We start from the raw sequence: 27,038 nt of genomic DNA, 5'->3' as shown, positions 1-27,038 counted from the left end.
TGGTTTGTTAACAAGAAATTTGTGGAGTGGTGTCAAGACTTCCGCCGAAGTCAGTTCTTCTCCTTGTTCGGGCGGCGTTCGGCGGTCGGCGTTGCCGGTCTTCTAGCCATCATCGATCCACTTTTCATTTTCCATTTGTTTTGTCTTGTCTTCCCACACACCTGGTTTCAATTCCTTCATTACATGTGTATTTAACCCTCTGTTCCCCCCCATGTCCTTGTTCGGAATTGTTTATTGTAAGTGCACTGTGCACGTTTATTCTGGTGTACGACAGGTTTTGTACCCATTGATTGTTTGTTCTGGATTTGCGGTGGTTTTATGTATTAACCTGTTAGGGCTAGGGGGCAGTATTTGCACGGCTGGATAAAAAAAATGTACCCGATTTAATCTGGTTACTAATCCTACCCAGTAACTAGAATATGCATATACTTATTATATATGGATAGAAAACACTCTAAAGTTTCTAAAACTGTTTGAATGGTGTCTGTGAGTATAACAGAACTCATTTGGCAGGCAAAACCCTGAGACATTTTCTGACAGGAAGTGGATACCTGATGTGTTGTATTACCTTTAAACCTATGCCATTGAAAAACACAGGGGCTGAGGAATATTTTGGCACTTCCTATTGCTTCCACTAGATGTCACCAGCCTTTACAAAGTGTTTTGAGTCTTCTGGAGGGAGATCTGACCGAACAAGAGCCATGGAACGATGATGGCCCATTAGACACCTGGCGCGCGAGTTCATGTTGGGTACCCTCGTTCCAATACGTTATAAAAGAGAATGCATTCGTCCACCTTGAATATTATTCATGTTCTGGTTAAAAAGGCCCTAATGATTTATGCTATACAACGTTTGACATGTTTGAACGAACGTAAATATATTTTTTCCCCTCGTTCATGAAGTGAAGTCCGGCGGGCTTAGATCATGTGCTAACAAGACGGAGATTTTTGGACATAAATGATGAGCTTTTTTGAACAAAACTACATTCGTTATGGACCTGTGATACCTGGAAGTGACATCTGATGAAGAGAATCAAAGGTAATGGATTATTTACATAGTATTTTCGATTTTAGATCTCCCCAACATGACGACTAGTCTGTATCGCAACGCGTATTTTTCTGGGCGCAGTGCTCAGATTATTGCAAAGTGTGATTTCCCAGTAAGGTTATTTTTAAATCTGGCAAGTTGATTGCGTTCAAGAGATGTAAATCTATAATTCTTTAAATGACAATATAATATTTTACCAATGTTTTCTAATTTTAATTATTTAATTTGTGATGCTGACTTGACTGCCGGTTATTGGAGGGAAACGATTTCCTCAACATCAATGCCATAGTAAAACGCTGTTTTTGGATATAAATATGAACTTGATAGAACTAAAAATGCATGCATTGTCTAACATAATGTCCTAGGAGTGTCATCTGATGGAGATTGTAAAAGGTTAGTGCATCATTTTAGCTGGTTTTATGGTTTTGGTGACCCTGTCTTTGAATTGACAAAACATTACACACAACTCTTGTAAATGTACTTTCCTAACATACTCTAAATTTATGCTTTCGCCGTAAAACCTTTTTGAAATCGTAAAACGTGGTTAGATTAAGGAGATGTTTATCTTTCAAAGGGTGTAAAATAGTTGTATGTTTGAAAAATTTGAATTTTGACATTTATTTGGATTCAAATTTGCCGCTCTTGAAATGCACCTGCTGTTGATGGAGTGCACCACGGGTCCATAGAGGTTAAACTGCTCCGTTGTAACCCAGTTTTGGCTCTCCTGCGCCTGACTTGCCTGCCGCCAGTACGCACCCCTTACAGAATTCCGGACCCGTATTTTGGAGGCAGCAGGAGCAGGTACCCCGGGAATAGGGGTGGAGGAGCGCGTCCGGGAGCACGCGGCTATGCTCCACCCTCTTGGCACCGCCATGGACTGCGTTGTCCAGACAATGGACCGCTGAGAGAGACAGGGAGTTCTACCAGCGCCTCCACCAGCACAACCGGGGTCTCCACTACTCGCCCCCCCTTCTCCTGGTCCCAGTGGGATTCGTCTCTCCCTTCCCCGGGAATACGATGGGATGGCTGCGATCTGCCAGGGGTTTCTGTTGCAGCTGGACTTATACCTGGCAACCGTCCACCCGGCTCCTTCGGGCTGTGAGAGGTTGTCTGCCCTCATTTTGTGCCTCACCGGGAAAGCCCTGGAGTGGGCCAACGCCGTATGGGGAGAGGGAGATGCGGTGTTGGACCAGTTTGAGGAGTTCACCCGCCGCTTCCGGACAGTCTTCGACCACCCGCCAGAGGGTAGAGCGGCAGGTGAATGCCTCTTCCATCTGAGGCAGGGGACAAGGAGCGCCCAGGAGTTTGCCCTGGAGTTTCGGACCCTGGCCGCCGGCGCAGGATGGATGTTGTTGTATGTGTCGAACTGCTTTGCTTAATTTTGGCCATGTCGCAGCTGTAAACTAGCCTACCTGGTTAAATAAAGTTGAAATAAAAATAATAATTAAAGAGGCATAGAACACATAATCAAGCCCGTCAATCTTAAAACTGAACGCTAAATTCAGTTTGTCAGTATCCTTCTTTAAAATCATATGCACTTATAATAGATACAAGTTGACCATGGCTAGATAACTCTCTCTATAACACTTCATCTAACAAATGGTGGCATAATAGAAAGTATATCTTTCTTCGCCGGATTCATAAGAGGAAATACCGACGTCTGTGTATCTCGCAATACAACACCACTCTCAACTATCGCATTCACCTTTTCAATGGAATCTAAGAATATCACTACAGCGCTATTCATCCTTGAGGCTGATTTTATGCTACAGTATCATACCCAATGATAGCGCCAACTGCTAAGCTACGTTCTTCCAGCAAACACCCCGCCGCAGCACGAATCTTTACTCCATGCCGCCGACTAAGTTTTTCAAACCCCAAACCTCCGCGAGTGGCCATTGCAACCAGCCCCACCTGCTGGTTTCGCCCTCGAGAAAAACAACCTCAACAATCAAACCCCCCGTATATGTGCTTAGTGACAGTGAGACAAGATAATCTTAAAACAACTAAACTAATCATTAGTGTATCATTCATGTATGTATACACACACTGAAAACACTGAAACTGACAAAATGTCAGTCGCTCTCAGTCGCTCCTGCTTCCCGACTCTGACGAGAGAGAGAGAGAGAGAGAGAGAGAGAGAGAGAGAGAGAGAGAGAGAGAGAGAGAGAGAGAGAGAGAGAGAGAGAGAGAGAGAGAGAGAGAGAGAGACGTCTGAAGGCATTAACAAGCTCTACGTAGCTGTTGAGAGTAAGAGCTTTTGTGGTGTATTACCTGCTGTTTCTCTGACTGCCTGTGATACTTGAAAAACAGTGCGTGTGTGTGTGTGTGTGTGTGTTTGCTCGCAGGAGAGACAGCGAGAGTGTGCAAATGTGGTGCAAGTGTGTGATCCCGCTCCAAAGACGCTCGGGCTGGCATAGGAAACTCGATTTGACACAGTCACCGTGAAGATTACCTGTGTCCAGACAGTTATTGCCTCACAGCCAGTAAGAACCCCATCACTCATGTTAAAGGTTAACGCACAGAAACAAGATGCCTCCGACAGGCAGGAAATAACCTGACAAAAGACCCACAGGGGAGAGGAGAGAGAGGGAGGAGGGGATGTCCCTAACCTCAAAACATCAGGTACCCTTACGACCTCCCATGACCTATAACCTCACCTCCCCCTACACTCCTCTCTGTAACCTTTTAATTCTACTTTATTTATCCTCCCTTCCTCTCAACCTCCAAGAACCATGTAGGTCCATTCAATGTGGAGGGACACTAGACTTTCATGTTGTGACAAAAACAAAAATGTGAAAGGAAACATACTTTGAGAGATGATCAATGCACCTACGCATTATACAATATCACTTCTATTAAACCCACAATGGAATGTTGCTGTGAGGTAGAATGTCCATCTATCCACTGTTATGACTGTATATTCTTTCTTCACCAGCGTTCCTCTCCTCCTCTCGCTATGGTCCTGTTCCACCTCTTCTCTCATCAAGTCAGCTCATCTAAAGTGCATGAGCAGTGTCCCAGCCAGAAGATATAGTCTCCGTACGTGCGAATGTTGACACACACACACACACACACACACACAGCATGCACAATCAATATGTCTTCCAGCGGCCTCCTGTTGTGAGTTGAATGTGAATAAACAGAGATCGATATGTGTGGACAGATGAATGGCTTTAAGGAGGGGTGAAGGATGGATGGATGCAGAGAAAGACAGAGCTTTATATCTCCCAGACAGTGCATGTTGAACAGGACAAACAGGCTGGGCTGGGCCTCTCTCCCACTCTACTCTCTCGCTCTCCTTTCTCTCAATTACATTTAATCTAAGGGCTTTATTGGCATGGGAAACATAGGTTTACATTGCCAAAGCAAGTGAAATAGATAATAAACAAAAGTTAGCAGCGTAAGTGAGTGGAAGTGAAATCAGACTGCAGTGCCTGATGTAAGTAGAAGGGCAGCAATTGCGCCAGTTAGGGGTCAGGGGCTTGGGTCAACCATGTGGTATGCGTGTGCTTGGTGTGCCATTAGACGTTTTCTTGTAGATAGAGGCTTAGGAGTAGAACAAATACGTAGGCTTGGATTATGGCAACGGCAATTTCAAGAAGGGTAAGTAGGAAGAGGACGATAGCAGTGAGGGTTGCCACTGTTCTCCTATGGGTATGAGGACAAAGGCTGCTGTAGCGATTAGTTGAATTAGGAGGTGGCCTGCTGTGAGATTGGCTGTGAGTGGTACACCTAGAGAAGTGTTGTAAAGTACTTTAGTAAAAATACTTTAAAATACTAATTAAGTAGTTTTATGGGTTATCTATACTTTACTTTACTATTTATATTTTTGTCAACTTTTACTTTTACTTCACTGCACTCCTAATGAAAATAATGAACTTTTTACTCTATATGTTTTCCCTGACACCCAAAAGTACTCGTTACAGTTTGACAGGAAAATGGTCCAATTCACACACTTATCAAGAGAACATCCCTGGTCAATCCTACTGCCTCTGATTTGGCAGACTCACTCAACACAAATGCTTCATTTGTAAAATGAGTGTTGGAGTGTGCCCCTGGCTATCCGTCAATAAATAAAAAAAGACAATTGTGCCGTCTGGTTTGCATAATATAAGGAATTGTACATTTTTTATACTTTTACTTTTGATACTTCAGTACATTTTAGAAATTCCATTTACTTTTGATACTTAAGTATATTTAAAACCAAATCATTTTTTACTTTTACTCAAATAGTATTTTAATGGGTGACTTACACTTTACATGAGTCATTTTCTATTAAGGTATCTTTACTTTTACCCAAGTATGACAATTGGTATCTACTTCCGGCGCCGACAAAGATGGCCGCCTCGCTTCGCGTTCCTAGGAAACTATGCAGTATTTTGTTTTTTTATGTGTTATTTCTTACATTGTTACCCCAGGTAATCTTAGGCTTTATTACATACAGTCGGGAGGAACTATTGGATTTAAGAGCAACGTCAACTCACCAACATTACGACCAGAAATACGACTTTCCCGAAGCGGATCCTCTGTTTGACCCACCACCCAGGACAATGGATCGGATCCCAGCCGGCGACCCAAAACAACGACGTCGTAGAAGAAGGGGCAGACGGAGTGGTCTTCTGGTCAGGCTCCGTAGACGGGCACATCGGGTCCCGTGTGGCTCAGTTGGTAGAGCATGGTGTTTGCAACACCAGGGTTGTGGGTTCGATTCCCACAGGGGACCAATACGGGGGAAAAAATGCATGAAATGTATGCATTCACTACTGTAAGTCGCTCTGGATAAGAGCGTCTGCTAAATGACTAAAATGTAAAATGAAATGTAAATCGCGCTCCGCTCCCGAGCATACTACTCGCCAATGTCCAGTCTCTTGACAACAAGGTAAACGAAATCCGAGCAAGGGTAGCATTTCAGAGAGACATCTGAGACTGTAACGTTCTTTGTTTCACGGAAACATGGCTCACTCGAGACACGCTACCTGAGTCGGTACAGCCACCTTGTTTCTTCACGCATCGCGCCGACAGAAACAAGCATCTCTCTGGTAAGAAGGGCGGGTGGGGTGTATGCCTTATGATTAACGAGACGTGGTGTGATCATAACAACATACAGGAACTCTAGTCCTTTTGTTCACCTGACTTAGAATTCCTCACAATCAAATGCCGACCGCATTATCTACCAAGAGAATTCTCTTCGATCATAATCACAGTCGTGTATATCCCCCCCAAGCAGACACAGACGGCCCTGAAAGAACTTCATTGGACTCTATGTAAACTGGAAACAACATATCCTGAGGCCGCATTTATTGAAACTGGGGATTTTAACAAGGCTAATTTGAAAACAAGGCTCCCCAAATTCTATCAGCATATCGATTGTGCTACCAGGGCTGGCAAAACCCTAGACCACTGTTATTCTAACTTCCGCGACGCATATAAGGCCCTCCCTCGCCCTCCCTTCGGAAAAGCTGACCACGACTGCATTTTGTTGCTCCCAGCCTATAGACAGAAGCTAAAACAGGAAGCTCCCGCCCTCAGGTCTGTTCAACTCTGGTCCGACCAATCGGATTCCACGCTTCAAGATTGCTTCGTTCACGTGGACTGGGATATGTTCCGCATTGCGGAGAACAACAACATTGACAAATACGCTGACTCGGTGTGCGAGTTCATTAACAAGTGCATTGGTGATGTTGTACCTACAGCGTCTATTAAAACATTCCCCAACCAGAAACCATGGATTGATGGCAGCATTTGCGCAAAACTGAATGCACGAACCACTTTTAATCAGGGCAAAGTGACCGGAAACATGACTGAATACAAACAGTGTAGCTATTCCCTCCGCAAGGTAATCAAACAAGCTAAGCATCAGTACAGAGACAAATTGGAGTCGCAATTCAACGGCTCAGACACGAGAGGTATGTGGCAGGGTCTACTGTCAATCATGGACTACAAAAGAAAGACCAGCCCCGTCGCGGATCACGATGCCTTGCTCCCAGACAGACTAAAACACTTTTTTGCTCGCTTTGAGGACAATACAGTGCCACTGACACGGCCCGCTACCAAAACCTGCGGGCTCTCCTTCACTGCAGCCAACGTGAGTAAAACATTTAAACGTTTTAACCCTCGCAAGGCTGCAGGCCCAGACGGCATCCCCGGTCACGTCCTTAGAGCATATGCAGACCAGCTGGCTGGTATGTTTACAGACATATTCAATCAATCCTTATCCCAGTCTGCTGTCCCCACATGCTTCAAGAGGGCCACCATTGTTCCTGTTCCCAAGAAAGCTTTGGTAACTGAGCTAAATGACTACTGCCCTGTAGCACTCACTTCCATCATCATGAAGTGCTTTGAGAGACTAGTCAAGGACCATATCACCTCCACCCTACCTGACACCCTAGACCCACTCCAATTTGCTAACCGACCCAATAGGTCCACAGACGACGCAATCGCCATCACACTGCACACTGCCCTAACCCATCTGGACAAGAGGAATACCTATGTAAGAATACTGTTCATCGATTACAGCTCAGCATTTAACACCATAGTACCCTCCAAACTCATCATTAAGCTCGAGACCCTGGGTCTCGACCCCGCCCTGTGCAACTGGGTCCTGGACTTCCTGACGGGCCACCCCCAGGTGGTGAGGGTAGGTAACAACATCTCCACCCCGCTGATCCTCAACACTGGGTCCCCACAAGGGTGCGTTCTCAGCCCTCTCCTGTACTCCCTGTTCACCCACGACTGCGTGGCCATGCACGCCTCCAACTCAATCATCAAGTTTGCAGACGACACTACAGTGGTAGGCTTGATTACCAACAACAACGAGACGGCCTACAGGGAGGAGGTGAGGGCCCTCGGACTATGGTGTCAGGAAAATAACCTCACACTCAATGTCAACAAAACAAAAGAGATGATCTTGGACTTCAGGAAACAGCAGAGGGAGCAGCCCCCTATCTACATTGACGGGACAGTAGTGGAGAGGGTGGAGAGTTTTAAGTTCCTCGGCGTACACATCACGGACAAACTGAAATGGTCCACCCACACAGACAGCGTGGTGAAGAAGGCGCAGCAGCGCCTCTTCAACCTCAGGAGGCTGAAGAAATTTGGCACTCACAAACTTTTACAGATGCACAATCGACAGCATCCTGTCGGGCTGTATCACCGGCTGGAACGGCAGCAGCTCCGCCCATAACCAGAAGGCTCTCCAGAGGGTAGTGAGGTCTGCACAACGCATCACCGGGTGCAAACTACCTTCCCTCCAGGACACCTACACCACCCGATGTCACAGGAAGGCCAAAAAGATCATCAAGGACAGCAACCACCCGAGCCACTGCCTGTTCACCCCGCTAACATCCAGAAGACGAGGTCAGTACAGGTGCATCAAAGCTGGAACCGAGAGACTGAAAAACAGCTTCTATCTCAAGGCCATCAGACTGTTAAACAGCCATCACTAACATTGAGTGGCTGCTGCCAACATACTGACTCAACTCAAGCCACTTTAATAATGGGAAAATTGATGTAATTAATTTATCACTAGCCACTTGAAATTATTTATATTATATAATGTTTACATAACCTACATTATTCATCTCATATGTATATACTGTACGCTATACCATCGACTGCATCTTGCCATCTTGATGTAATTAGATGTATCACTAGCCACCTTAAACAATGCCGCTTTATATGTTTTCATACCCAACATTACTCATCTCATATGTATATACTGTACTCCATACAATCTACTGCATCTTGCCTATGCCGTTCGGCCATCACTCATTTATATATTTTTATGTACATATTCGTATTCATTCCTTTACACTTTTGTGTACAAGGTAGTTGTGGAATTGTTAGGTTATATTACTTGTTAGATATTACTGCATGGTCAGAACTAGAAGCACAAGCATTTTGCTACACTTGCATTAACACCTGCAAACCATGTGTATGTGACAAATAAATTTGTTTTGACTACTTTTTCCACCATGACCTAGAGCAAGGGGGTGGATAAAAAGGCTAATTGTTTCAACTGTATTATATATATATATATATATATATATATATATACTGCTCAAAAAAATAAAGGGAACACTTAAAAACACAATGTAACTCCAAGTCAATCACACTTCTGTGAAATCAAACTGTCCACTTAGGAAGCAACACTGATTGACAATACATTTCACATGCTGTTGTGCAAATGGAATAGACAACAGGTGGAAATTATAGGCAATTAGCAAGACACCCCCAATAAAGGAGTGGTTCTGCAGGTGGTAACCACAGACCACTTCTCAGTTCCTATGCTTCCTGGCTGATGTTTTGGTCACTTTTGAATGCTGGCAGTGCTTTCACTCTAGTGGTAGCATGCGACGGAGTCTACAACCCACACAAGTGGCTCAGGTAGTGCAGCTCAAATGTGCATGTGTCTGCTCAAACGGTCAGAAACAGACTCCATGAGGGTGGTATGAGGGCCCGACGTCCACAGGTGGGGGTTGTGCTTACAGCCCAACACCGTGCAGGACGTTTGGCATTTGCCAGAGAACACCAAGATTGGCAAATTCGCCTCTGGCGCCCTGTGCTCTTCACAGATGAAAGCAGGTTCACACTGAGCACGTGACAGACGTGACAGAGTCTGGAGACGCCGTGGAGAACGTTCTGCTGCCTGCAACATCCTCCAGCATGACCGGTTTGGCGGTGGGTCAGTCATGGTGTGGGGTGGCATTTCTTTGGGGGGCCGCACAGCCCTCCATGTGCTCGCCAGAGGTAGCCTGACTGCCATTAGGTACCGAGATGAGATCCTCAGACCCCTTGTGAGACCATATGCTGGTGCGGTTGGCCTTGGGTTCCTCCTAATGCAAGACAATGCTAGACCTCATGTGGCTGGAGTGTGTCAGCAGTACCTGCAAGAGGAAGGCATTGATGCTATGGACTGGCCCGCCCGTTCCCCAGACCTGAATCCAATTGAGCACATCTGGGACATCATGTCTCGCTCCATCCACCAACGCCACGTTGCACCACAGACTGTCCAGGAGTTGGCGGATGCTTTAGTCCAGGTCTGGGAGGAGATCCCTCAGGAGACCATCCGCCACCTCATCAGGAGCATGCACAGGCATTGTAGGGAGGTCATACAGGCACGTGGAGGCCACACACACTACTGAGCCTCATTTTGACTTGTCTTAAGGACATTACATCAAAGTTGGATCAGCCTGTAGTGTGGTTTTCCACTTTAATTTTGAGTGTGACTCCAAATCCAGACCTCCATGGGTTGATAAATTGGATTTCCATTGATTATTTTTGTGTGATTTTGTTGTCAGCACATTCAACTATGTAAAGAAAAAAGTATAAGATTATTTCATTAATTCAGATCTAGGATGTGTTGTTTAAGTGTTCCCTTTATTTTTTTGAGCAGTATATATATATATATATATATATATATACAGTTGAAGTCAGAAGTTTAAATACACCTTAGCCAAATACATTTAAACTCAGTTTTTCACAATTCCTGACATTTAATCCTAGTAAAAAGTCCCTGTCTTAGGTCAGTTAGGATCACCACTTTATTTGAAGAATGTGAAATGTCAGAATAATAGTAGAGAGAATGATTTATTTCAGCTTTTATTTCTTTCATCACATTCTGTAACGGCTGTCGGAAGAGAGAGTAGACCAAGGTGCAGCGGAGTTAGTGTTCATCTTGAAATTTAATTCGAACAAAGAGAACACTACAAAAATGAACAAAACACGACAGCAAAACAATCCTGTTAGGAAACACTCTAAACAGAAACAGAAAACGTTCCCCCACAAAACCCAAAGGAAAAACAGGCTCCTTATGTGTGACTCCCAATCAGCAACAACGAACTAAAGCTGTGCCTGATTGGGAGCCACACACGGCCCAAAACAAAGAAATACAAAAACATAGAAAAATGAACATAGAACGCCCACCCAATGTAACACCCTGGCCTAACCAAAATAAAGAACAAAACCCCTCTCTATGGCCAGGGCGTTACACATTCCCAGTGGGTCAGAAGTTTACATACACTTTATTAGTATTTGTGTAATATTGCCTGTGTGTAGCTGGTGTAGAGGAGTCAGGCGCAGAACAGCAGATATGAGTAGTAAACGTAATTTACTCAAAATTCACAAATACAACGCAATAATTCGAGCCCACAATAATGGACCGTATTACAAACAATCACTAACAAACAAACATGGGAGAACAGAGGGTTAAATAATGAACAAGTAATTGGGGGAATGAAACCAGGTGTGTAAGACAAGGACAAAACAAATGGAAAATGAAAAGTGGATCGGCGATGGCTAGAAGGCCGGTGACGTCGACCGCCGAACGCCGCCCGAACAAGGAGAGGGACCGACTTCGGCGGAAGTCGTGACAATTTGGTAGCATTGCCTTTCAACTGCTTAACTTGGGTCAAACGTTTTGGGTAGCCTTCCATAAGCTTCCCACAATAAGTTGGGTGAATTCTGAACTATTCCTTCTGACAGAACTGGTGTAACTGAGTCAGGTTTGTAGGCCTCCTTGCTCGCACACGCTTTTTCAGTTCTGCCCACAAATTATCTATAGGATTGAGGTCAGGGCTTTGTGATGGCCACTCCAATACCTTGACTTTGTTGTCCTTAAGCCATTTTGCCACAACTTTGTAAGTATGCTTGGGGTCATTGTTCATTTGGAAGACCCATTTGCGACCAAGATTTAACTCCCTGACTGATGTCTTGAGATGTTGCTTCAATATATCCACATAATTTTCCTCCCTCATGATGCCATCTATTTTGTGAAGTGCATCAGTCCCTCCTGCAGCAAAGCACCCCCACAACATGATGCTGCCACCCCCGTGCTTCACGGTTGGGATGGTGTTCTTCAGCTTGCAAGCCTCCACCTTTCTCCTCCAAACATAACGATGTTCATTATGGCCAAACAGTTCTATTTTTGTTTCATCAGACCAGAGGACATTTCTCCAGAAAGTACGATCTTTGTCCCCATGTTAAGTTGCAAACCATTGTCTGGTGTTTTTATGGTGGTTTTGGAGCAGTGGCATTTTCCTTGTTGAGCGGCCTTTCAGGATATGTTGATATAGTATTCGTTTTACTGTGGATATAGATAGTTTTGTACCTGTTTCCTCCAGCATCTTCACAAGGTCCTTTGCTGTTGTTCTGGGATTGATTTGCACTTTTCACACCAAAGTACGTTCATCTCTAGGAGACAGAACGCATCTCCTTCCTGAGTGGTATGACGGCTTCGTGGTCCCATGGTGTTTATAGTTGTGTACTATTGTTTGTACAGATGAACATGGTACCTTCAGGCGTTTGGAAATTGCTCCCAAGGATGACCCAGACTTGTGGAGGTCTACATTTTTTTGCCTGATTTCTTTTGATTTCCCATGATGTCAAGCAAAGAGGCACTAAGTTTGAAGGTAGGCCTTGAAATGCATCCACAGGTACACCTCCAATTAACTCAAATGATGTCAATTAGCCTATCAGAAGCTTCTAAAGCCATGACATCATTTTCTGGAATTTTCAAAGCTTTTTAAGGGCACAGTCAACTTAGTGGATGTAAACTTCTGACACACTGGAATTGTGATACAGTGAATTATAAGTGAAATAATCTGTCTGTAAACACTTGTTGGAAAAATTACTTGTGTCATGCACAAAGTAGATGTCCTAACCAACTTGCCAAAACTATAGTTTGTTAACAAGAAATTTGTGGAGTGGTTGAAAAACGAGTTTTAATGACTCCTACCTAAGTGTATGTAAACTTGATTAGGTTAGTTGTTTTAAGGTTATATTTGTCTCATTGTCACTAAGCACGTACAGGGGTGGTGTGATAATTAAGGTTGTTATTCTCGAGGGCGCAACCAGCATGTGGGGCTGGTTGCAATGGCCACTCCTTTGGGATTGGGATTTGAAAAACTTAGTCAGTGGCATAGAGTAAAGATTCCTGCTGGAAGAATGTAGCTTAGCAGTTGGCGCTATCATTGGGTATGATACTGTAGCATAAAATCAGCCTCAAGGATGAATAGCGCTGTAGTGATATTCTTAGATTCCAATGAAAAGGTGAATACGATAGTTGAGAGTGGTGTTGTATTTTGGTATTTCCTCTTATGAATCCGACAAAGAAAGTTATACTTTCTAACATGCCACCATTTGTTAGAGATGAAGTGTTGGAGCGAGAGTTATCGCGTCATGGTCAACTTGTATCTACAATAAAAAAGGTTATTTTAGGATGCCAATCTCCTTTGCTGAAACATGTCGTATCTCACAGGAGACAATTGCACATGATTTCAAAGAAGGATACTGACAAACTAAATGTAGCTTTCAGTTTTAAGATTGAAGGATTTCATTATGTGTTCTACGCTTCTACTGAATCAATTAAATACTTTGGCTGTGGAAGAGAGGGGCATTTGGTGCATTGTTGTCCTGAGAACTAACGTGCAGATCCCGGTAGCAGCTCTAGCACTGGTGCAGCTAATTCACCACCGCAAAGGGATGAATATACTAAGGCTTCAGGGGAAGGGAGAAGGTGGGCAGATGTGGTTGGAAAAGTAGGAAAGGAGAGAGGTGTGGCTACGGGGGCAAATGTGCTGAATCAGAATAAAGACGGAGGGGAAACAGCCGGTGAGATTGCGACTGGGGTCGCTGAAACGGTGCTGGAAAATGATATTGGTGTTCAAGTAGAGATTGAAACAATAAAATTAAGCAGTTGTTTTCAAAGTACAGAGGATTAAGAGGAAGTATTTAAGGGGTGATAAAGGTTTTAATTCTAAGAGGAAGGTAGAAATTGATACATCAGTTGAGGATAAACAGGTTTCCTCTGGGGAGGATAATGAGAGTGAGTCATCTGACGCATCACAACAAAATAGCGAGAGAAATGGGGTGGAAGGGAGGTATAGGATTGAGAAGGTACGTCAATTTCTGACATTGACAAAAGGGAAGAAATATATGCAGTATTACAATGTAACAGAAGTTTTTTCTGAAAGTGATTTTGTTTATTGAATCAGCAAAGGTTCTGATGTAAAAAATAACGGGGGGAGGCTTGACAAGTCCTGAAATCGCTAGACTCAAGAAAGTTGTCACAAGGGTGACAAGCGATTTAAATTCTCAAGGAAATTAAAGAGTTCAGTTGCAGCCTTAATTCTGTAAAGATATGTGTTTTCTGTCGCTTCCTCTGTATTTTTTTTCAACCATGCAGTTGTAAGATTTTCTTCTTTGAACGTAAATGGGACGAGAGACATTTAAAAAAGAGCCGCGGTGTATGACTTAATGAAGGGAAAGGGATGGGACATAAGTTTTCTACAAGAAATGCATAGTAATATTGAAAATGAAGTTATGTAGCAACAGGAAGCGGGGGCAGTGGTGTGTAGTCACAAAGCTATCCTGATATCAGAAGGATTTTTCCTTTGTCCTATGATGTTGAAGAAGTAGTTGAGGGGAGGTTATTCAAAGTTAGAGCGAGGTATGAAAACATGTGTTTAATAAATGTATTTGCCCCTATGGTGGCAGTTGAGAAGGTATGTTTTTTAGAGACATTATCTAATACCATTGAGAAATGTAACACTGAGGATTATTTATTTCTTGCTTGGGATTTTAACTGCACAGTCAGTGATTTAGATAGAAACAACATAGAACCTCATATAGCCTCAAGGACTTTTTAGAAATGCCTTATTGTAACACATGAACTGTGTGATATTTGGCTGAGTCAAAATGGAGGCACGAGACAGTACACATCAGCCCATGTGAGAGAGAACACCATCTCTCTGGCCAGGTTAAATAGGATTATTGTTTTGAGGTTCAATCTCAAGTCTGTAAATCAAGTGGGATAAACCAAGTGGGAATTTCTGATCATTGTTTAATTACAGAGATGGTTTTCATTAATGCTGTAAAATCAAGAAGCGCATACTGGCATTTCAATATAGCTTTATTGAGTGATGCTCACTTCAGGAAATGTTTTAGTTTTTTCTGGGAGAGGTGGAGGTCTCAAAAGGCCAGTTTTGTATACCTTCAACAGTGGTGGGATATAGGGAAAATCCAGATTCAACAATTCTGTAATGAGTAGACGATGAATGTCACCAGAGACATCACCAGATCAATGAACGCCCTAGAGTCTGAAATAGTGGAACTCCTGGCCTTGGTTGAGACCACAGGAGACTGAGGCATACTTCAGTCTTCACGAGAAAAAAAGCCGCATTGGCAGACCTGCAGGGTATCAGAGCACAGGGAGCATTGGTGAGAAGTAAGTTTCAGGAAGTCTCTAAAATGGATGCCTCATCCAAATTTTTCTTGGTTTAGAGAAAAAGAATGGACAAAGAAGAATTATTAATTGCCTCAAATCAGATGTTGAACAAGAGCTCACTAGCCCTAGTGAAATTAAAAAGATGACAGTGGAGTTCTATGCTGAGCTCTACAAGTGTGAGCACAAAGAGGATAAAACAGTGACACAGCAGTTCCTTGATGGACTCCCACAGGTGGCTGCAGAAGCTCAGGTTGAGCTAGAGTAACAATTGTCTTTGCAGGAGCATTAAAAGGCATGGAAAATGGAAGTGAACTAGGCATTGATGGGCTTCACGTTGAGTTTTATAGTATTTTGGGCCATGTTGGGAGAGGATTGGCTAGCAGTAGTTAACGATAGTTTGACCGGAGGGTTACTACTGATAAGCTGCAGGAGGGCTGTCCTCAACCTACTGCCAAAAAAAGGGTGACCCGAGGGAGGTGAAGAACTGGAAGCTGGTGGCTTTATTGTGCACTGATTATACGATCCTGTCTAAGGCTTTGTCCAACAGGCTGAGGAAGGTGATGGGGCAAATCATACGGACCAGTCCCACTGTTCTCGGCAGGCGGATAGGGATAACATTTCCCCGATTCTGGATTTTTTTGGACGTCTCTAGGGCTATTGGGTTGGATGCTGGTCTAATTTCAATTGATCAGGAAAAGGCATTTGACCGAGTTGAGCATCAATACTTATGGCTTATGGCGCACTTTTGAAGCATTTGGTTTCAGCTCTGGTTTTATTGCCATGATCTAGGTGATATATGGTGACATTGAAAGTGTACTGAAAGCTAACGGTAGCTTGAGTGCTCCTTTTCAAGTGTGTAGAGGTATTAGGCAGGGGTGTTCTTCGTCAGGAATGTTACATGCCATCACTATAGAAAGGGGGATGCCTAGTCAATTGTACAACTGAATGCCTTCAACTGAAATGTGTTTTCCGTATTTAACCCAACCCAGCTGAATCAGAGAGGTGCGGGGTGCTGCCTTAATCGACATCCACGGCACCCGGGGAACAATGGGTTAACTGCCTTGCTCAGATGCAGAATGACAGATTTTTACCTTGTCAGCTCGGGGACTCAATCCAGCAACTTTTCAGTTACTGGCCCAGTGCTCTAACCACTAGGCTACCAGAGCCACTACTTAATCGCATTAGAAGTCGCATTGAAGGGGTTTACCTTTCAGAGGATATTCCTCCTGTTCGTCTCTCATCCTATGCTGATGATGTAGTTATTTTTGTGAAAAATCAAGCAGAGTTTAACGCCCTGGCCATAGAGAGGGGTTTTTAGTTCTCTATTTTGGTTAGGCCAGGGTGTTACATGGGTGGGCGTTCTATGTTTATTTTTCAATGTTGGTTTGTTTCTTTGGTTGGCCGTGTGTGGCTCTCAATCAGGAACAGCTGTAGTTCGTTGTTGCTCTCAATCAGGAACAGCTGTAGTTCGTTGTTGCTGATTGGGAGTCATACATAGGCAGCCTGTTTTTCCTTTGGGGTTTGTGGGTGATTGTTTTCTGTGTAGAGTTAATCCTGACAGGACTGTTTGACTGTCGTTTCTTTTCGTGTTTCGTTTGTAGTGTTCTTTCATTTATTAAAATTCCTAATGATGAACACATCCTCCGCTGCACCTTGGCCTCTTTCTGACGACGGCCGTGACAGAATCACCCACCAAGAACGGACCAAGCTGCGGAGGAAGGAGCAGCACCAGGAGAGGAGCATTCAGGATTCCTGGAAGTGGGAGGAATTACTGGACGGAAAAGGACCATGGGCTCAAGCTGGGGAGTATCGCCGCCCACAGTGGGAGATCGAGGCAGCGATAGCTGAGAGGCGCTGGTATGAGGCAAGGGAGCGCAACAAGCACGAGAGGCAGCCCCCCAATTTTTTTGGGGGGGGGGCACACGGGGAGTGTGGCAGAGTCAGGTTGGAGACCTGAGCCAACTCCCCGTGCTTACCGGAAGCAGCGTGGTACTGGTCAGGCACCGTGTTATGCTAGGAAGCGCACGGTGTCTCCAGTGCGCGTTCATAGCCCGGTGCGCTATACGCCAGCCCCCCGCAAGTGCCATGTGAGAGTGGGCATCGAGCCAGGTCGGAGTGTTCCAGCTCAGTCCAGGCTATCCTGCACCGGCGCTGCACACTGTGTCTCCGGGGCGCTGGGAGGGTTCAGTTCGGCCTATGCCTAAACTCCGCCCGTGCCGGGCAAAAGTGGGCATTCAGCATGGAGTATGGGTGGCAAGCCTATGTACCAGAACTCCAGTGCTCCACCACAGCCCGGTTTATCCTGTGCCTCCTCCTCGGACCAGGCCTCCAGTGGGTCTCTCCAGCCTGGTCTATCCTGTGCCTCCTCCCAGGACCAGGCCTCCAGGGGGTCTCTCCAGCCTGGTCTATCCTGTGCCTCCTCCCAGAACCAGGCCTCCAGTGGGTCTCCCCATCCTGGTACATCCTGTGCCTCCTCCTCGGACCAGGCCTCCTGTGGGTCTCCCCAGCCTGGTGAGTCCTGTGCCTGCGCCCAGAGCCAGGCCTCCTGCATGTCTCCCCAGCCTGGTGAATCCTGGGCCAGAGCCGCCCACCAGTCCGGAGCCGCCAGAGCCGCCCGCCAGTCCGGAGCCGCCAGAGCCGCCGGCCAGTCCGGAGCCGCCAGAGCCGCCTGCCAGTCCGGAGCCGCCAGAGCCGCCCGCCTGTCCGGAGCCGCCAGAGCCGCCCGCCTGTCCGGAGCCGCCAGAGCCGCCCGCCTGTCCGGAGCCGCCCGCCTGTCCGGTGCCGCCAGAGCCACCCGCCTGTCCAGAGCCGCCAGAGCCGCCCGCCTGTCCGGAGCCGCCAGAGCCGCCTGCCTGTTCGGAGCCGCCCGCCAGCCGGGCGCAGCCAGAGACGCCCGCCAGCCGGGCACAGCCAGGGTCGCCCGCCAGCAGGGCGCAGCCAGGGTCACCCGCCAGTCGGGCGCAGCCAGGGTCGGCCGCCAGCCGGGCGCAGCCAGGGTCGGCCGCCAGCCGGGGGCAGCCAGGGTCGCCCGCCAGTCCTCCGGCGCAGCCAGGGGCGCCACCTAAGTGGGCTAAGCCGAGGGTGGAGCGGGGTCCACGACCCGGACCAGAGCCGCCGCCATAGGAAGGCCCACCCGGACCCTGCCCTTTAGTGTCAGGTTTTGCGGCCGGAGTCCGCACCTTTGGGGGGGTACTGTAACGCCCTGGCCATAGAGAGGGGTTTTTAGTTCTCTATTTTGGTTAGGCCAGGGTGTTACATGGGTGGGCGTTCTATGTTTATTTTTCTATGTTGGTTTGTTTCTTTCGTTGGCTGTAGTTCGTTGTTGCTGATTGGGAGTCATACATAGGTAGCCTGTTTTTCCTTTGGGGTTTGTGGGTGATTGTTTTCTGTGTAGAGTTAATCCTGACAGGACTGTTTGGCTGTCGTTTCTTTTCGTGTTTCGTTTGTAGTGTTCTTTCATTTATTAACATTCCTAATGATGAACACATCCTCCGCTGCACCTTGGTCTCTTTCTGACGACGGCCGTGACACAGAGGTGGATAGTTTGAGTCTCATAGTTGATCTGTTTAGGGGAATATCCTCTGCAAAGGTAAATTGGGAAGAAAGTTGTTCTTTACAGATTAGAAAATGTTCTGGAGGGATTGTGGCTTTGCCAGTGGGGCTGGAATGGTGTAATGGAGGTTTTAAGTACCTTGGAGTGTACCTAGGGGATGAGGGGACAATGAACAAAAATTGGAGTGGGTGCTTGCTTGAAATGGTGGGAGGATGAGGAGATGGCGTTGGTTGTTATCTCGTATATCATACACAGGGCGTGCTGTTATTGGCAACAATGCGGTTGCCTCTGCACTGTGGCTTTGGCTGTCATCTTTAGAGCCACCATATGGCTTTCTGGCTAAGATACAGGCGATTACTGTAGATTTCTTTTAGAATAAATATCATTGGGTTACACAAAGTGTTTTGTATTTGTCAAAAGAGGATGAGGGACAGGGTCTTCTACATCTTGCTAGTAGGGCTGCTGCTTTCCGGTTTCAGTTTATTCAATGGTTGCTTTATGGACTTGAAAATGTGTTTTGTCAAGGGGTGGCAGGTCTTGTATTACATCAGGTCGGGGGATTAGGTTTAAAGAATAATTTATTTTTGGCTTATAGTAGCCAGATTTCTAGGGATGGAGTAACTCCATTTTACAGAGGCCTTCTTAGGGTTTGGAGCATAATGAAGGTGTCCAGACGCACTCCAGTGAAGTCAGTGCATTGGCTGCTGGAGGAACCTCTGGTGTATGTGGCAAGACTGGATTGTACAACTGCAGCTGTTCCATATTTCTCCAAGATTCTGGTGAAGGGCAAAATCATCACCCTAAAACAGTTAATAGCCATGGCGAGACCCACCTTAACCTCTTGGGGCTAGGTGGGACGCTAGCGTGCCACCTGTGGTGCACTCCATCAACAGCAGGTGCATTTCAAGAGCGGCAAATTTGAATCCAAATAAATGTCAAAATTCAAATTTTTCAAAAATACAACTATGTTACACCATTTGAAAGATAAACATCTCCTTAATCTAACCACGTTTTACGATTTCAAAAAGGTTTTACGGCGAAAGCATAAATTTAGAGTATGTTAGGACAGTACATTTACAAGAGTTGTGTGTAATGTTTTGTCAAGTCAAAGACAGGGTCACCAAAACCATAAAACCAGCTAAAATGATACACTAACCTTTTACAATCTCCATCAGATGACACTCCTAGGACATTATGTTAGACAATGCATGCATTTTTAGTTCTATCAAGTTCATATTTATATACAAAAACAGCGTTTTACTATGGCATTGATGTTGAGGAAATCGTTTCCCTCCAATAACCGGCAGTCAAGTCAGCGTCACAAATTAAATAATTAAAATTAGAAAACATTGGTAAAATATTATATTGTCATTTAAAGAATTATAGATTTACATCTTTTGAACGCAATCAACTTGCCAGATTTAAAAATAACCTTACTGGGAAATCACACTTTGCAATAATCTGAGCACTGTGCCCAGAAAAATACGCGTTGCGATACAGACTAGACGTCATGTTGGGGAGATCTAAAATCGAAAATACTATGTAAATAATCCATTACCTTTGATTCTCTTCATCAGATGTCACTTCCAGGTATCACAGGTCCATAACGAATGTAGTTTTGTTCAAAAAAGCTCATCATTTATGTCCAAAAATCTCCGTCTCGTTAGCACATGATGTAAGCCAGCCGGACTTCTCGTCATGAACGAGGGGAAAAAATATATTTCCGTTCGTTCAAACATGTCAAACGTTGTATAGCATAAATCATTAGGGCCTTTTTTAACCAGAACATGAATAATATTCAAGGTGGACGAATGCATAGCCTTTTATAACGTATTGGAACGAGGGTACCCAACATGAAGTAGCGCGCCAGGTGTCTAATGGGACATCACCGTTCCATGGCTCTTGTTCGGTCAGATCTCCCTCCAGAAGACTCAAAACACTTTGTAAAGGCTGGTGACATCTAGTGGAAGCAATAGGAAGTGCCAAAATATTCCTAAACCCCTGTGTTTTTCAATGGGATAGGTTTAAAGTCAATACAACACATCAGGTATCCACTTCCTGTCAGAAAATGTCTCAGGGTTTTGCCTGCCAAATGAGTTCTGTTATACTCACAGACACCATTCAAACAGTTTTGGAAACTTTAGAGTGTTTTCTATCCATATATAATAAGTATATGCATATTCTAGTTACTGGGTAGGATTAGTAACCAGATTAAATCGGGTACATTTTTTTTATCCAGACGTGCAAATGCTGCCCCCTAGACCCAACAGGTTAATGGATGGAGGACGGGTGGCTGAACATTTGGGGGTGATGTCGGAAAGGATTGTCGGACAACTCCTGGGAAGTTGCAGGAAGGCTCTGTCAGTAGAAGAGTGGTTTTCTGCTTAATAATCACAAGTAGAAGGTATAAGATGAAAATGTCCCATTTCCAAGACTAGGGAGTCAGATAAAAAGGTGTTATTATTGGATTTGAGGGGGTTGAAAGAGGTGGGTTTGGATGAGGTGAATGGGAAAGACATATCATGGGTGTGTCAAGATAAATTGAAGAATAGAAAATACTCTCCTTGGAGGGAAAAACTGGGGCGTTGCTGACAAGGTAAAGCCAGCAGGGAGAGCATTGTTCAAGCCACCGTTACTAAAGGGCACTGGTGACATGCAATGGAGGGTTTTGCATGGCATCATTGCAGTTGATGCTTTTGTAGCTGTTATTAAAAAAAATGTTGGTAGAATTAGGTATATTCTATTTGTTGTTAGAATTTCCCTGATTTTGGTGCGTATGGCGACCCACATGGGAATGCTGTCCCTGTCACTTCAACATGGCTTCAGGTGCGTTACTGAAGTTACTGTCACCGTGGAGGAGTTTCTGGTCGCCATAGGAGAGAAGGTAGGCCATGAAAATGTTGCTTATGGGTCGCGGATGAATAAAGCGGTGGTGGTTTTTATTAAAAAGAGCGTGTGACAGAGGGGAGTCAGGGGTCTGTGGCCTCAGTTGAGGATGATCAGGAGAAGGATATGGACATGTCTGATATCCCTATTGATATGATAGCAGCTGGCGATGACTCAATTCACAGTCTAGATGAGGTAAATGGGTTCCTGGACCAGACTTTTGGGAAATCTGTTAAATTGGCTGATTTTTTTGATGCTGCTAAGTTTTCTGAGGTCAGCTGTGGTGTTACAGAAGACGGTGGGGTTTGACAAGTTGAGTGTGAAGAAGCAGGAAATGTGTTACTGCTGTCACGGCAGCAAAAGGTAGTGGGAAACGTGGTAAGGTTAACAGAAAATTAAATCAATGATGATTATCATGCCTCATAGGGTGCTTTTGTCTTCAGTTTTTCCTTAATCTTTCATATATGGAGGTACTAAGGGTAGGTTCTCTCAATATTAATGGGGGAAGGTACAGGAATAAGAGGTCTTGGGTATTAGAAGTAATAAAACAGAAAAGGCTTAATGTAGTTTTTCTAAAGGAGATACATAGTGATGAGGCTATTGAGTATGACCGGGGTATGTGGTGGGAGGGGCAGCATATACTCAGTCATGGTACTAATTTCAGTGCTGGGGTGGCAATTTTGTTTTCCTCAGGCTTAGGGCTGACTGTGGTATCTACAACAGAGATTGTCAAGGGTCGGGTTTCATTGGTCAAGACGGGATGTTAATATAATTTTTTCAATGTTTATGCTCCTAATGAGGGTACAGAGCATATTTCTGTATTTTATCAAATAAAGGAAACCTTAAGACGGTGTGACCAAGAGGGGTGTATGGTTTTACGGGGGGACTGGGACTGTACAGTGGATTTTACTGTTGATCGCACTGCTGAAGAACCTCACCTGCGGTCAGCAATTTGTCTGTCTGGTCTACTAACTGAGTTTGATCTTTCTGATGTATGGAGAGTAAGAAAGGCAAAAGTTAGGCAGTACACATGGCTAAAAGTTAATAAAGGTCGTGTCAGTGCAGCAAGGTTAGACAGGTTGTATATATCTGACCACTACTGTGGTAGGGTAGTAAGGTGATGACATTACTCCTGTGGGTTTTTCTGATCACCATATTGTTACTGTTGATATTCACTTGTCCTGTCCTCGAATGTCATCACCTTATTGGTATTTTAATGTTAAGTTATTACATGACGCCATGTTGTGTGAAAAGTTTTTGTTTTGGGGAAAATGGTTATTAAATTACATTGTGAGTCCTTGAGACAATGGTGGGAGGTTGGGAAGGCACACATATGTGTGTTTTGTCAACAGTATACTGCTCTGCCTAGTATTGAAGTTAAAGACACTTTCAGGGCCCTTGAACAAGACATCAAATCTATTGAATTGAAGTTGCTCACTCAGAATGACCTCGTACTAGTCATGAACTTACAGGACAAGAGACATGAACTGAGGTCGTTTCTACATGATAGAGTGAAGGGTTCCTTGATTAGGTCTGACTTTGCTACCCTCAAGGATATGGATGCTCCCAGCGCTTTTTTAAACGTAGGACAGTCGACATTGCAACGCAAACAGATGGTCTGCCTTCGTCTCCCTGATGGGAAGGTGACCACGGATGACAGTGAAATGCGCCAACATGCCGTGGATTTCTACTCTGCCCTCTATAAGGCGGAGGATTGTGATCCTCTGTATGCTGAACAGTTGTTACATGGACTTCCTCAATTGGGCCCTGAGCAGAGAGCTGCTTTGGACTCTTACATTACTCTGCAGTAGCTGTCCACTGCAGCTCTCATCAGGCCGAGCCCCTGGAATCGATGGTTTACCATCTGATTTCTATAAGGGGGTTTATTGGGGAGGGTTTTTATGAAGTGGTGTGTGAATCTTTTCATGAGGGTTCTCTTCCTGTATCCTGTCAATGTGCTGTGCTGTCATTGTTGCCAAAAAAGGGGGATTTGGCTCTTTTAAAAAAGTGGTGACCTGTTGCATTGCTGTGTGCAGAATATAATATTATATTTAAGTGTCTCTCAAATCAATAAATCAATCAAATGTATTTATAAAGCCCTTTTTACATCAGCCGATGTCACAAAGTGCTGTACAGAAATGCAGCCTAAAACCCCAAACAGGAAGCTATGCAGATAGAAGCATGGTGGCTAGGAAAAACTCCCGAGAAAGGCCGGAACCTAGGAAGAAACCTAGAGAGCGACCAGTCTCTGAGGGGTGGCCAGTCCTCTTCTGGCTATGCCGGGTGGAGATTAGAACAGAACACGGTCAAGAAGTTCAAACATTCATAGATGACCAGCAAGGTCAGATAATAATAATCACAGTGGATATAGAGGGTGCAGCAGGTCAGCCCCTCAGGAGTAAATGTCAGTTGGCTTTTCATAGCCGATCATTCAGAGTTAGAGACTGCAGGTGCAGTAGAGAGAGAGTCCAAACAGCAGGTCTAGGACAAGGAAACACGTCCAGTGAACAGGTCAGGGTTTCATAGCCGTAGGCAGAACAGTTGAAACTGGAGCAGCAGCATGACCAGGTGGACTGGGGATGGCAGGGAGTCATCAGGCCAGGTAGTCCTGGGGCATGGTCCTAGGGCTCAGGTCCTCTGAGAGAAGAGAGAGAGAGAGAGAGAGAGGAGAAAGACAAAGAGAGATAAAGAGAGAGACAGAATTAGAAGGAGCATACTTAAATTCACACAGGACACCGAAAAAGACAGGAGAAATACTCAAGATATAGCATAAATACTGGCGGCTGAGACAGGAGGGGTCAGGAGACACTGTGGCCTTGTCCGACGATACCCCCAGACAGGGCTAAACAGGCAGAATATAACCCCACCCACTTTGCCAAAGCACAACCACCAACCTACTACCCTGAGACAAGGCCGAGTATAGCCCACGAAGATCTCCCACATGGCACAAACTCGAGGGGGGGCGCCAACCCGGACAGGAAAATCACATCAGTGACTCAACCCACTCAAGTGACGCACACCTCCTAGGGACGGCATGGAAGAGCACCAGTAAGCCAGCGAGCCCCCGTAATAGGGTTAGAGGCAGAGAATCCCAGTGGAGAGAGGGGAACCGGCCAGGTGTTATGACTGGTCCCATGATAGCACTGTCTGTGTATGCAGATGACGTGACAGATTTTATTACAGGGGGTGAGGATGTTAACCTGTTGGGTCTAGGGGGCAGCATTTGCACGTCTGGATAAAAAAAATGTACCCGATTTAATCTGGTTACTAATCCTACCCAGTAACTAGAATATGCATATACTTATTATATATGGATAGAAAACACTCTAAAGTTTCCAAAACTGTTTGAATGGTGTCTGTGAGTATAACAGAACTCATTTGGCAGGCAAAACCCTGAGACATTTTCTGACAGGAAGTGGATACCTGATGTGTTGTATTGACTTTAAACCTATCCCATTGAAAAACACAGGGGTTTAGGAATATTTTGGCACTTCCTATTGCTTCCACTAGATGTCACCAGCCTTTACAAAGTGTTTTGAGTCTTCTGGAGGGAGATCTGACCGAACAAGAGCCATGGAACGGTGATGTCCCATTAGACACCTGGCGCGCTACTTCATGTTGGGTACCCTCGTTCCAATACGTTATAAAAGACTATGCATTCGTCCACCTTGAATATTATTCATGTTCTGGTTAAAAAAGGCCCTAATGATTTATGCTATACAACGTTTGACATGTTTGAACGAACGGAAATATATTTTTTCCCCTCGTTCATGACGAGAAGTCCGGCTGGCTTACATCATGTGCTAACGAGACGGAGATTTTTGGACATAAATGATGAGCTTTTTTGAACAAAACTACATTCGTTATGGACCTGTGATACCTGGAAGTGACATCTGATGAAGAGAATCAAAGGTAATGGATTATTTACATAGTATTTTCGATTTTAGATCTCCCCAACATGACGTCTAGTCTGTATCGCAACGCGTATTTTTCTGGGCACAGTGCTCAGATTATTGCAAAGTGTGATTTCCCAGTAAGGTTATTTTTAAATCTGGCAAGTTGATTGCGTTCAAAAGATGTAAATCTATAATTCTTTAAATGACAATATAATATTTTACCAATGTTTTCTAATTTTAATTATTTAATTTGTGACGCTGACTTGACTGCCGGTTATTGGAGGGAAACGATTTCCTCAACATCAATGCCATAGTAAAACGCTGTTTTTGTATATAAATATCAACTTGATAGAACTAAAAATGCATGCATTGTCTAACATAATGTCCTAGGAGTGTCATGTGATGGAGATTGTAAAAGGTTAGTGCATCATTTTAGCTGGTTTTATGGTTTTGGTGACCCTGTCTTTGACTTGACAAAACATTACACACAACTCTTGTAAATGTACTGTCCTAACATACTCTAAATTTATGCTTTCGCCGTAAAACCTTTTTGAAATCGTAAAACGTGGTTAGATTAAGGAGATGTTTATCTTTCAAATGGTGTAACATAGTTGTATTTTTGAAAAATTTGAATTTTGACATTTATTTGGATTCAAATTTGCCGCTCTTGAAATGCACCTGCTGTTGATGGAGTGCACCACGGGTGGCACGCTAGCGTCCCACCTAGCCCCAAGAGGTTAAAACTCTTAACCTGTTGGGGCTACAGGTTAGCAATGAACCCCGAGTCGGGATTGCTAACAAGGCTGGAAATTCAAAACATCAAAAATCTAATAATTTCAATTTCTCAAACAATCAACTATTTTACACAATTTAAAAGATAAACATCTCCTTAATCTAACCACATTGTTCGATTTTCAAAGAGGCTTTACGGCAAAAGCATAAAGTTAGATTATGTTAGGACAGTACATAGCCACAAAAGTACAAACATCCATTTTCAATTCAAGGTCAGGCGTCACCAAAAGCAGAAACCAGCTAGAATTATGCACTAACCTTTGTCAATCTCCATCAGATGACACTCCTAGGACATTATGTTATACAATACATGCATTTTTTGTTCCATATTTATATCCAAAAACAGCATTTTACAGTAGCGTGAAATTCAGATTTTTTTCTTCTCTGAAATGCTTCCGGTGAACATAACAAAATTACTATTCGAAAACATTGGTAAATTATAATATTGTCATTCAAAGAATAATATATTATCATCTCGTAATTGCTACCGAATGGCCAGATCTCAAAATAACTTTACTGGGAAATCACATTTTGCAATAAACGGGGTGCTATGCTAAGAACAACAAGCTATGCTATACAGTTAGCATCATCTAATATCGATAATAACATTGTAAATATCCCCTTACCTTTGATTAT

The sequence above is a fragment of the Salmo salar genome, chromosome ssa07 (assembly GCF_905237065.1).
Source record: "Salmo salar chromosome ssa07, Ssal_v3.1, whole genome shotgun sequence".
Taxonomy (NCBI): domain Eukaryota; kingdom Metazoa; phylum Chordata; class Actinopteri; order Salmoniformes; family Salmonidae; genus Salmo; species Salmo salar.
The sequence above is the reverse complement of the archived record's forward strand: the minus strand, read 5'-3'. Positions refer to the sequence as shown.